The sequence below is a fragment of the Nicotiana sylvestris genome, chromosome 9 (assembly GCF_000393655.2).
Source record: "Nicotiana sylvestris chromosome 9, ASM39365v2, whole genome shotgun sequence".
Lineage (NCBI taxonomy): Eukaryota > Viridiplantae > Streptophyta > Magnoliopsida > Solanales > Solanaceae > Nicotiana > Nicotiana sylvestris.
Window position 1 is genome coordinate 71,272,109 of NC_091065.1, and position 13,665 is coordinate 71,285,773.

Sequence of the window (13,665 nt, forward strand, 5' to 3'; positions counted from 1 at the left end):
TAAAGGAAATAAACTAACCCTCTTTTTTGTTTTTTGTTTTTTGCATGACATCTCATCTTCAACCATAGAAATGAACATAAAACAAACCTCAAACCAATATCAGAACTCCTATTCTATTCTATGGAACCAGAGCTAGACCTGGTTGACTCACTCCAAGCTCCTTACAAGTACATGAAGCCAGAATTTCTTGGACTAAAATGGCTAACCTAATTCATTTTATTTATAGATCATATAATAAGAGAGAAACGAAAGAAATGCTCAAATATGAGGGAGGGATCCGGTTTTGGATGGCACATTTTAGAAACAAATACACATTGAAAATAATCACTTTGAAGCGGAATCAGCAGTATGCATATTGTCATTCTGGTCCAGCAACCTCTCTTTCTCTGCAACTAATCCGTCTTCAACGCCAACTACCTTTATTTCATTTGCTTTCTGCGAACCTGTCATCTTCGCCAAGATGGCGAATGTCGCTTCCCCAAGAAGGTTATCCATACATCTCAAAACCACAACCGAGGACTTAAATACCAAAGGAGGAAGACCTTTGGCTAGCACAAACTCAATACCATTAAGTGTTTGATATCTTAAGTTACTACTGAATCCCATATGTATTGCCCAAGTTGCAGCATTTAAAAGTGTTGGAGGTGGCTCGTTTGGCATTTTGAAATGAGGATCCATTTTTCCTCATCTTGATTAAACCATTAGATAGTGCAGTCCCAACAAGCCCTATAGTAAATCCTACTGCAGCAAACTGAGTTCCTTTGTACACAAAAGTTCCAAGCTTACTCAACAAATTATAAGAACCAGACTGAAACATGTGGCTTGGAAGACAGTTAGCAAAAATCGATGGCAGTGTTTGAATCGAAGCGGATGTAGTTGGTGCCAATAAATATATCAACACAAAGTTCATAATTGATCCAACAACAAGTGTTGAAAACACAAAATCGAGTTCATTAAGTCCAAAATTAGGCCTTGATGCCATGTCACCAAGAACATTTTCACTTACACCAACTAATTCCTCCATTAGAACCTTAAAAGGAAACTGTGGATCTGTAGCAACTCTTGATCTCCAGCCATTAACAAAAGCACCAATTGATCCAATACTATCCCAAGAAGACTTTGAATCATCTGAATCTCCACCCTTACTCCGCCCCCACTATCACCACCAGCAACACAAGGAACTTGCAACTTCAGCAACAAATCTTGATCCAACTTAATAGAACTAATATGGCTACTTTTTAAAGGGTTAAAGCAGAGTTTTTGCTGGAATTTATTGCCACAAAATCTGTTTGTGATACCATAAATGTAACAACTTTGGTTTAAGTTATGATTCTGAGAGTAACCAATAAGTGGAGTGTAACAAAGTTGACACATCGCCTCCATTTTCTACCACCACCCTTTGAGAGGTTTCTGAGCTTTACTTAACAAAAGATGAGTTTTTTCAGCAGCTATAGATCATGTAATGTAATAATCTTAGATCCTCAAATCAGCAGAGGGAGAAAAAATGACAGTGTCTTTACATATAAAATGGCACTAAAATGGGGATCTGCATACTCAAACTCCGGTAAGTAAATCCACACTTGTATGAGAAAATTAAAACCAAATAAGTTAAAGACCTAGAACGCTATGAGAGACAATAACCCTTCCTGTTGGACACATGCAAGATATGATTGAGGCTATTTTTACAAAATGGCTTATTTGGCCAAAATATGGCTAGAAGTGCAAAATTTGGCAAAGACCCCACAAAGCCAAGAACCTAAACTCACTAGGAAGACCAAACCCTATGTGGGTTGCATACGTATCCCGCTCCTAGAGACAAGAATCAGGTTCGTGTAGTTCGGGCAGATTGGATACGGGCGAGAAATAAAAAAATAACTAAACATGACGAAACATGTTTCTTCATGTTTCTTTTTGTTTTTTTTTTTGTTTTGAAAAATGACGAAACATGTAAACTCTTTTTTGGATTTTCTTTTCTCTTTTTTTTTTTATTTTTATGATTTTCGGAAAATTATGAAAAAGTGCAAAAAAAAATTGAATTTTCAAGCTCTTTTTTTTCCTTAACAAAAATGTGATAGAAAACATAATTAGGCCCCACTCGCTTATCTTCACACTTCACTCTCTCTTTTTCTTTTTCTTTTTTTCTTTTTGTCATTTTTTCATTTGCCCTCAACTATCATTGGTCCGCCAAATAACCCTTTTACTCTTGAATAAATGCAACATGTAGCACATAGGATGCATCAAGATGGTCTGTTATTTTGGGTACACCTGTCCTAGACGGACCCAACCCCTGTGTTGAGTCCCCTAAGTCAAGTGCACATGATGAAACCAAACGTTCCTACTAGGGATCTGGTGTGAGGCTGAGTTATTCTAGGTTTAAAAACCTGGTTTATTTGTTCTAGACCTGGCTTACCCAAGCGGACTACTTGAGCCGAGGGGGGGGCAGCGTACCAGGAATACAGAAGTTTCACCGGCTTTGCAACTTGTCCGAACCTCGTTCTAAAATTTGGGTTATGACTCTAACAGAAGAGAAGTCACACAAAGTGCACACTTCTCCATGATTTAGAAGACTCAGAGAGAGGAAGGATTTCGTAGCAGTTTATATACAGTTCACAGAATATCAAAGCGGTAAAGCAACATTTAGCAAATTAGGCCCAAACATGTAACAAAATCAGATAATAAATGAAGTCAACTATAACAATTCATCTAAGCTCGAATTCTGAACCCTAAACCAGAGATTTTGGGTTTTGTTCCCCAGTAGAGTCGCTAGAGCTGTCACACCTCCTTTTTACTACACCCCGGGAAGGTATAAAGAAGTTTTTCCAATTAAAGGACAATCAAAACGGGATTATTTAATTAAAATCAGAGTTGCCAATTGGGATAATTTATGGTGTCCCAAGTCACCGATTTTAAATCCCGGATCGAGGAAAGATTGACTCTGTTTTATAGTCCGCGAACATAGAAATCCGGGTAAGGAATTCTGTTAACCCAGAAGAAGGTATTAGGCATTCTCGAGTTCCGTGGATCTAGCACGGTCGCTCAATTGTTATAATTGGCCTATTTACTTGATTTTAGAACACTTTTAAACCTATGTGCATTTTTTAACTTTAAAAACCGCTTTTAATTATTTTAAGGAAGATTTCAACGTCGTCTAAAACATGTCTTTGGACCGCTCCACATGAAATGCACCCGCAATCCGAAACACATTTTATTCAACATTGTTAATATTTGGATTTGGGTCACATGAAATGCACACCCGAGTTTAGGAAGGTAATTTTAAATTACGCGCCTAAAGCAACTGCGCATTTTCAAGTTTGCGAGGGCCATGGAAAATTCGCTAAATGGTGTGCCTCGATGTCTAAGAATTGTACTCAACTACTAGTAATTCAATAGTTAAAGTCGTCATTCTTTGACATATGCCACTACTTGTATAAGAAGTCGAACAACATTATCTGTCCATTTCATTCTTCTATAAGCTCCTCTCATCAAGTAAAGTTCACTCTAAGTAAGTCTAAATTATTTCATCATTTAAACCAATAGCATGACTCGATCCTACTTTCATGTGCACCAAACAAATCCAACAAAGCAATATAATATTATTAGTGACTAAATTATCAGGGAAGAACAATGCCAACAGAACAAACTAGGAACATATATCGCGCACTATACAAAATTTCAAAGTTTAACAGAATCTCAATGTTGTTGAACCGCTAATAACAAACAGGCTATTCAACATAAACTGGACAATACTACCAATATTCAGAACTAATGAAGCTCCCTATTGGTCGTGTATCAGATGCCAAAACATGACACTAATTGATTCCGATCATCAAAGCTTAAGACAAGCTAATTTTGCTTCTTTATAAAACAGGAACGTCATTATACAGCAAAGCTCATGCAGAATTTCAGCTTTTACATACACCCCAATAAGATTCAAGAGAGAATGACAACACAAGGAACCCAAACATTAGCACTAGATTGCAATGCAAAGATAGAAGCTGCAGTAGTAGAAGTAATTGAGATTCAATTCAGCATCCATTGTACGCACAAACTATGAACAAAAATAGCAAAAACGCAGCTTAAAAAGGAATATTTACCTCGTATTCATCAGTGACCTTGAGAATCAATTTACCATCAGAATGTCAGAAAATTCTTTCGATTAAATCTGTTTGAAATGATTACAAGCATAAGAAGACTCGGAGACACAAAAACAACTGCTGAAAATCGAGATTCAACAGGAACCGCGACCAAGAACTCAATAACGGACCTCGAATCGGCATCGACGGACTGAACTTTACTGGAAAACCATATGAATTAACAAAATTCCCATGAAATCGGGAAATTCACGTTTGTTTCTATCTTTGTTTTCATTTTTTGAAGGGTTATGTTTCCAAATCCAGAATACAATTCGAATCCACTTCGGCTCTCTTCGACAGTGAGTGAAGGACGTATGAGACCGAGAGTCTGTGAAGGTGAATCTTCGGTGTGTGACTGTGTGTGTGTTCTTTGTTGGTTTTCGGCTGATTTAGTTCCTGGGGTTCTTTATTTTGTCTAAGTTTCTGAGATGAAGGTCAAATTTATGTTGCTTCTCGTTTATTTGTCAAGAAAATCAGAAACAGATGAGGAAGGGTCCTTTTCTAGTGAAAATCCGCTGTTCTTTTGAAGGAGAAGAGAAGAAATGATCGAAAAGGGGGGTCTTATTGTAGAAAAGTTGCGCTCCAGATTTCTGATTTTTCAGTCCTTCTGATTTTCATGCATGTATGGCTGATTTCCGGCTGGATGTCAGTTCTGTGAAGGTGGCATGGCTTGTGTTGGTTTGATGTTGCTGAAGGTTTCCGTTGAAGGGTGTTCTAAAGAGGTTCAGAAGAAGAAGACTTGAAAGGGGGGGTGAAGAGGACGATGGTTCAGGGGGGTGGGTCCTGATGTAAAGCTGCGCTCCTCCTCCTTCGTGTATATATCAGGCATTATATTTTTGTCCCCCTGTGTATTGCAGCTCCTTAGGGTCTTATAGGTCTAGAGTCTAGGTTTACATTTTGTGTATTTTGCCAGTTAGTCCCTAGGTCTTTTTGTGTTAAGTCCTTAGGGTCTTTTTATTTATTTTTTGTTCCAAAGAAGAGTCTAGAAGGGTCCCTAGGGTTGGCTTAATGGGTATTGGGTATTGGGCCAAGAATTGGACTCTAAAACTTTTAAAATTGTGGTCTACCACCTTAATTGACTCCTTTTAAAATAAGATAGAAATACTACACAATGCCAAAGCTAATCCTAATTAATTAAACTAAACATGAAACTATTTTTTTATTTTCGAAATTATATAAAGATAAAAATAAGGTACTATTGTTGTATTTTTTTTTTAATATATGAAAAATACATAAACTAAAATATTTTTTTGTAATTTTTATTTTTCTTGTAATAAAATAAAGTAAAAGAGTAAGAATTAGTTGAAATAGCTATATTATGCCTAAATTAAATATTTACATGCTAAAATATAAAAAATTTGGGGAGGGTTAAAAATCACATGTCTACAAATGTAAGTCATTCTCTTAGGGTGATGGAAGGCTATATGGTCATTCCATGGCCTTCGTGGAAACTCTTGGCGGTATTGACCCCTTTGGAGATGTTCTAACAGCCAAACTTGTAACAGCAAATTGCAACCCTCAAAGAATCTCGACCCCTTCTGATAGCGTTCCAAGGCCCAGTACATATCCGCAATGATCATAGGGACAATAGTATATGTCCGCCCCTCAATCCCGTCCATCAAAGTTTTGGCCACCATGGCTAGCCTAGTATGGATTATATCCCCTTGGATTGGGAATACCAACATGCCCAAGAAGCACACAATGAACACGAAGACCCTACGATGAACCCAACCCAAGAAGGTGATTGAGAATTCATCATCAAAAATACGGTAAGAGCTACTATGACTGTATCTTTCATAGAGGAAGTCAAAAGGTACGTAGGAGTTCTTCAGGCACTATAAATCATCATTTTTCTTCAGTCCCATCATCTTAAAGAACCCACTAGCGGTGCAATTTTCAGGTGCTAATAGACCAAGGCTATCCCATGGCAACCCAGCAAATCCTCCTATTTCTTCTAGGAAGGGAGTCATTTCTATATCCCTAAAGTGGAACACAGCCCTTTCCTTATCCCAAAACAGAGTGGCGGCCTCGATCAACATTTTGTTCGGTTGAAGATACAACGGTAACGGAAAATTCCCTAAGACTATTTTCATATGATTTTGGTTACTTGAGGGAAGATCCCTCCACTAATCTAGCAAAAGTGGAGGTATGCTACCGACCATACCGAATTTGGGAACTTCGTGCCTTATTTTCTGCAAAACAAAAGATAGTTAGGCCTTCTCCCCCTCTAGGTTCGTCTATTTATACAGCAATGACTAGTATATTGGCACTTATTTCTCCATAATTAATGCACACAATCGTGGTTGTGTCCGTTGGGATTATGGAAAACCCAATGGACTTTTGGATGAGGCTTGACTTAAAAGGTTATTGTGCGGATAACATATTAACCCGGCTAGGTTTGACCATGATGCATGCAAAATTAATCAGAGTAGGGTTGCTATAGAGGTCTAGACTGGGACCCTCAAGCGGACAACTTGAGGGGGAAAGGTACGGAACCTTCGAACGCACCGCTTTCCGAATTTAAAAGGGTGATATATGGGAAGAGCGCAAACACTCATCAAGCGTTGACGCACAAGTTGAACATGATGTTGAGTATGATTTATGCAACAATAAATAGCATGTTGTCAAGTATTTGCATGTTGGAAAAACGATAAATGCAGTATTTAAATAATTGAAAGACAGTTACAGAAAAAGAAAACAAAGAGACAAGTTAGTTTCAGGAAATAAAAGAAATCATAAATAAGCAGTTAAATCCAAATAAAGGGGGGAGGGTGCACGGGATGAAGCATGCTTAAGAATAATTCATAAAAAAGAGTTTGTTATGGTAAGAGCCTAAAAATATCCCCAGCAGAGTCGCCATGCTGTCGCGCCCCCTTTTTTCCTTTGCGGGAGTCCGGATTTTGACATTCATGGGGGAACAACTCTTTTCCTTTTGGGAATAGGATATTTGAAGAGTTGCTAATGAATTAAGGTGTTTTAGGGCACCAAGAGCAATTAACTCGATTAACCAGTTTGCATTACCAGAGATTAGGGTAAAGGCTCGAAATAACCTTGAGGGGAAGGTGTTCGTCACCCCTCGTGGTCCACAACGGTGGGTCCTGGCCGAACTTAAACTATGTGAATTAGTCATTTAACAAGTAAGCAGTCTCAGCACATATTTGCAAATAAAGGTAGTTTACACAGTCTAAACACATATACAACCAAGAAAGATAAGCATAAATTAATGAGGTTTAAATAGTCCGAGCATACATACATAAACTTGGGGAGTTTAGGCAATCTAAGTACAAATATGTGAATTGGGGAAGGGAAGTCCTAAGTTGATTAGCCTATAGGATCAATATGCGCAATGCCCGGTAATCCTCCTCAACTATAGGGGCTACACGTGACATTAGCGCCCAGGTCATCATATCTCATTACTACCCATTAACCTCCCCTTAGTAGTTATTTAAGCAAGTTTAATTAATGAACTCTAAGCGTGTTTTACCCGTCCCTTCCTTATGGTCCCAGAGGCATTTAAGACCTCTATACTTAGGCAGTTCTCGACACTCATAAAGTATTTAAAAGGTAAAATCTAAGCGACAACAAAGAACACATAGGACTATCACATAGGAAACAATTAGTGGCTCATGTTTGCCTCCACACATAATCAGATACATAGCACGTCTCAAAACAAATATTTTTTTTAAGAAATTCAGAAAGCCTTATAACATGATATCTAGATAAACTTCACAGATACAGAATATGCAGCAATGTTTAAAACGAAGTGGCAGAACCTTTAGTCAACTTGCCTATTGATCTATAGCCTGTTGAACCTGGATAATTTCATACATAAGCAGAACCTGATTTCACATTTATTTAATTTCCTAAGGCTTGCCTAGGCGTGGGACTGTGCAATCATAATTCTGCGAGCTATTTAAATAATTTGTAGTTATTTCTTCCCATAGGCATGTTGATCAAAATGATGAATATTATAACAGTCGATTTTATACACATGATACCTATGTGTGGGGGCTATTTTCAACCTATTATTTAAGCGACATATTTCAAAGCAAATGCACATGCAGTCCTAAACAGGATCTCTAATGCATATGGAGAAGGTCATTCTATTAGGAAGCATTAGTAATAACCTAATAATATGATTTCTAGGTGATTAGGCAGACATCAAAAATGGCAAATTATAGCAGGTTTTCCAATATGCAAAGAATGTAATAAACATGATTGTCCTAAGGCAGGATTTCTAATACACAGAGATAGGCATTTTATTACGCAATATTATTAACTTAATAGCAGGATTTCTAAGTGATAGCGATTTATGCAGAATCAAAAGTGAAGTGATGAACTATAACATGTAATATGCAGAAGCAGTAAACATGATTGTCCTAAGACAGGGTATCTAATGCATAAATTTAGCATGGTTTAATCCGAATAAGCATAGCAATCCTAAATCATGATATCTGATGCATCACACAAACCTAGAACATGATTTCCACAGCAACTCATAATGTAAAACCTAAAACACGGCTTCTACCCAGCTTACCCCATAGAATCATATAGCTACCCTCCTTTTTTTACTAATTACCCTAATATCTGTTTACAAAGGATTATTATAGACCAAGATTGAGTAAATTACATAAATGAAATGTAAAATTATACTATAGAGAGCCTGAAGTAGGCCCAAAGCAAACCTGGGAGTATCAAGCCTTCAGTGTAGTCACAAGTGCCAAGAATATCATAGCCAATAAGTGTCCAAGTATGTCATAGTTTCCTAAGGACCTCAAGGATCCCGGACAGTGCTCACACCAAGACCTTTCTCAAAATAGGGACTGGTTATGTGCAATGTGGAAGAGTCAGCCCTAGTATGCCAGAGTTCATAGAGATCTCAAGGATCCCTAAGCAGTACACATACCAGAGGGGCAGAACTTAATAATCTAAGAGTAAAGTGAGAGTGCTTGACATAGTTTGAAAGATTTAGTGAAAACAGTATAGAGATGACTCTAAGAGTAAAAAGGTTTTCTGAAATAGGAACTAGTTTGGTAGTGAAAAAACAGTTTGAGAAGAGTACCCAAATACTTTTGAAAATAGCAAACAATCAATTAGTCATAAAGCACCCAGATTCAGAAACACTCAACAAATAGATCTCACGCAGGGATAAAGGGATTGGGGACACATAGAATTTACATTAACAGAACTCATGATAGGGCTTAGGGAGGCATATAGACAACAAAATGCATAGAACACTTAGGAGCTTATAGAATTAACAGGTTAGTCATGATGGTAGGTAATAGAGCCATGTAGAAAGCAAAGAAACACTAGACAGAATCAAGCACACAACTAGAGTCAGTCGAATGTCTTAAAGATTAGGTAACTAACATGATTTCCTTAGTGAAGGAGAATAGACAAGGGTGAATAGACATGTTGGACAAACATCAAATGGATAACTATAGTTTGCACATGCTAATTACATATTGAACAAAGCAGGATTAGACATGCTAAGCAAGGCAGTAAACAGGAACATGGATTGAATTCATAACTAATGAGCTAGTACTGTAATGAAGCACATAGAGTTTAGGTTTCAAAATTTAACAGAGACATACCAGCCAAGGAAGAAAAATGCAGAATATGAAATAAACAGGTGCAATTCCACTACCTAGCCTTGGCTTTCAGCCGGCTACACCCACAGCAGCACAAGTAGCAAAGAAAGAAGAGAGAATTTTAATGTATGTGTGTGTATTCAGAACTGATGTTTCGTGTCTTAAGAAGTTAAATAAGAGAGTTTATATAGTATTTCAAGAGTAGAGCAAATAAGGTAAAGGAATCAACTTCAGTTAATCAAGAGAAGATCACAGAATCAATTACACGAAAAATCAGCATAGTCTTCCCTTAATTAAGGGTAATTAACCAACGGTAAGGACAGAAAATATTTAAGGAAAGAAATTCAAATCAGTCTTAGGCAAAGAGTGAATAATTAAGAATCTAATTAAGGAAATAATCGTGCAAGGAATCAGTAGATACTACAGGCAATTAAATAAGTTAAGAAGACTAATTAAAGTCATAAACAAGGTAATAATCAAGAATCATGCACATGAATTTTAACAGAGCAAATCACTCAACAATTCTGGAAAGAATATATCAATTTCCATAAACAAAATAGGCTGGGTAAAACTTTAGGAACATAGAAAAATTAGGCGAAAAATAATTCAAAAACCCTAATATAGATTAATTAGGATAAAAATCACAAAGCAAGGAATTTGACTAAGGAAAAGCATGTAAATCAGAATACAGAATAAACCTATATGACTAGTAACTTGCAAAGCTCAGAATCGAAGCAAAACATCAGACAGTTAGAATTTTATCATAAATCAACTAGGGCTTATGCAACTTTAGCATAAATCAGTTAAGAACACTTAAGAACAAACGATTAAGCATTCGAAAATCAGAAAACCTTTTGAGAAGATGACTTAGGGTAAACCCTAGTTTAGGAAAAACGGGAAATCAGTTGAAAACCAGAAAACTTTCAAGGAAATCATGTAAGAGTTGCTCGATTCGTCTCAAATCTATACAGACCTGAGAAGATCGGAGATAGTAAATTAGGCTTTTTAGAAAACATAACAGAGACGAGAACATAGGCCTACAGATTCATAGCAAAAACAAGAAAGGTTTCTTACTCAAGGTCGAGCAAATGGCCTGAAACGGGCAAAAAAATCAAAGGTGCAAACCAGACCGCCTAGGTCCTTTGAGATCTTCTCAAGGATCTAGGAAACTGATGAACCATAGCAAGTAGGAGGCCAGTATAGGCCTGAGATGACAAAGAAACATCATAGAACGGAGGGCTAAGCCAGTGACGGCGCCTGAGGATTATGGTTTAGATAGAGAGCATTTGAGAGAGAAAGGAAAGGGTGACGGTGGGGTATGGTGGAAATGAATTAAGTTAGAAGGGGGTTTGTTTGGAATTAAAATGGTAAGAACAAATACGGGTCGTTGATCTCAGAGATCAACGGCCAGGATTAGGGGGGCCTGGGTCGGGTTTAATTGAATTTGGGCCTGGGGTGAATTGGGTTAGGGACTTAGGCTGGTATTTAGGTCCGAAAAAAATAGGGAAATTAAAGGCTATTTTTTAAATACCCAAATAATTGAATAAAAATTATTTTATAAAATAATTAACAATGAGAAAAAATAATTTTCATGTATAGAAGTGCTTCAAAATAATTATTCAATATTTTAAAAATATAATGGACCAATTTCTAGCAAAATCATGCAGTGATGTGTACGTGGGCTATAATTGCAAAATCAATGCAATTGTAACCAAAAGGTGTAAATCTGGTCATTTGTAAAATAATTGGAACTTAATATGGCTATAAATAGCAAAATTAAATCAATGAAATGTCATCGAGCCATTTGTGAAATAATTTTATAATCATTTATATAAATAAAATACTAGAATAAATTAATTTAAAAATATAGAAAATATGAAAAATGTCCATTGATGCTAATGCATAGTTTTGAAGGGATATATGTATTTTAAAAATATTATAGGAAAAAATTGGGTATCAACAGATGTGGTGTACTCATGCCCTTTCCTGCACATGTTTTTCGTGTGCAGATCCAGGTTCTTCTGCTCAGCCGTTCTACCAGTGAGGTGGGCAATATCAGAGACTTCGAGGTATATCTGCTGCGTCCGCAGATCCAGAAGTCCCTCTCTATTATCCCCTCTAGCTTTAGATTTCCTCTATTTACTTTTGATTAGACATTCTCGAGTTAGAACACTATAGGATTTTGGGAGTTTGATTCAGTATTGAGAGTATGTATTTTATATGCTGAGCGGCCTTTTTGACTCTTTTATTATGTTTTATCCGTAAGGTACCATTTTCGTATTTCATTTCCTTTTTCCGCAATTTGTTAGGCTTACCTAGTCGTAGAGACTAGGTGCTGCCACGACAGTTCACGGAGGGAGAACTTGGGTCGTGACAAGTTGGTATCAGAGCTCTAGGTTCATAGAAGTCATGAATCACAAGCCGATTTATTAGAGTCTCGCAGATCGGTACGGAGATGTCTGTACTTATCTTCAAGAGGTTATGTAATTGTTAGGAAAATTCCACTTCACATGATTTCCTTGTTGTGCAAGATTTTGATATCAAGATTCTAAACCTCTATATTCTATTCTTACATAGATGGTGAGGAAACGTGCTACTGGAGATGACCAGGCACCCGCCCCCTGCTAGAACCGCCAGAGGTCGGGGCCGGGGTAGAGGCCGAGGACGCGCACGTGGTGTAGCTAGAGCACCCGCGCGAGCTACCACAGAGGAGCCACCAGCAGCTCCAGCCAGAGCCCAAGCACATGATACGCCTACTGCTACTACTATTCCAGATCTTTAGGAGACCCTTGCACAGTTCGTGAATATGTATACAACTCTAGGTCAGGCAGGGTTGATTCCCCTTACTACAGCCACATCCCAGGCCAGGGGAGGAGCACAGACTCCCGTTGCCCACACTCCTGAGCAATGGGTCCTGGTTGATTAGATTATAGAGGTTATATCGGTACCGCCTGTAGCCCCAGTTTAGCCCGAGGACAGGGCAGCAGCTTCAGAGGATGACAGCGGAGGCTTGAGAGGTTCAAGAAGTACAAGCATCCTATATTCAGTGGTCTAGCATCAAATGATGCTCTAGGATTTCTGGAGGAGTGTTGTCGTATCCTCCACACTATGGGTATATCAGGATCGAATGGGGTTTCTTTCACAGCCTTCTAGCTTCGAGGGGTGGCCTATCAGTGGTGGCGTACTTATGAGTTGGACAACCTAGCCGAGGCAGCTTCCCTTACATGGACCTAGTTTTCAGATATATTTTTAGGGAGTATGTTCCTCAGAGCCTCAAGGGTACTATGATTGTTTCGGAGTATGTTGTTCATTGACTTGGCTAGGCATGCACCAGCCTTGGTTTCTACAGTTCATGAGAGAGTTCGCCGGTTTATTGAGGGGCTCATTCCCAGCATTAGGTCTAGCATAGCTCGGGAGTTGGAGATGGATATTTCTTATCAACAGGTGGTGAGCATTGCTAGGAGAGTAGAGGGTATGCATGCTCGGGATAGAAAGGAGAGGGAGGCCAAGAGGTCTCGAGAGTCGAGCCATTATTCTCGTGCCCCAACTACAGTTCGTCATGGTAGGGGTTATATGAGTTGCCCCGTTCATTCAGCTCTTCCAGCAGCCAGTGGTGTTCCAGCTCCTCCTAGACCTCAGGAGCCGTATTATGCACCTCTAGTATCTAGTGCGCCTCCTACATGGGGTGCTTTCAGTGGTCAGTCCAACAGACCTGGCCCGAGCCAGTCATAGTCGCCATATCCTCCCAGAGCTTATTTTGAGTTTGGCGACACATGCCATATGGTGAGGGATTGCCCCAGACTTAGGAGGGGTGCACTTCCACAGACTTCTCAGCCATATCGTGATCCGCAGAGTTCCCAGGCTATGATCACAGCACCAGTTTTTTCCCCACCTGCCCAACCAGCTAGAGGTGGAGGTCGGGGAGGTCGAGGTTGCCCTAG

At 38.6% G+C, this 13,665-nt stretch overlaps 1 pseudogene; it reads right to left on the reverse strand.

Annotated features, from left to right (window-relative positions):
* Positions 1-324: 324 nt before the first annotated feature.
* Positions 325-13,463, reverse strand: LOC104228794 (protein RETICULATA-RELATED 3, chloroplastic-like; annotated as a pseudogene).
* Positions 13,464-13,665: the final 202 nt, after the last annotated feature.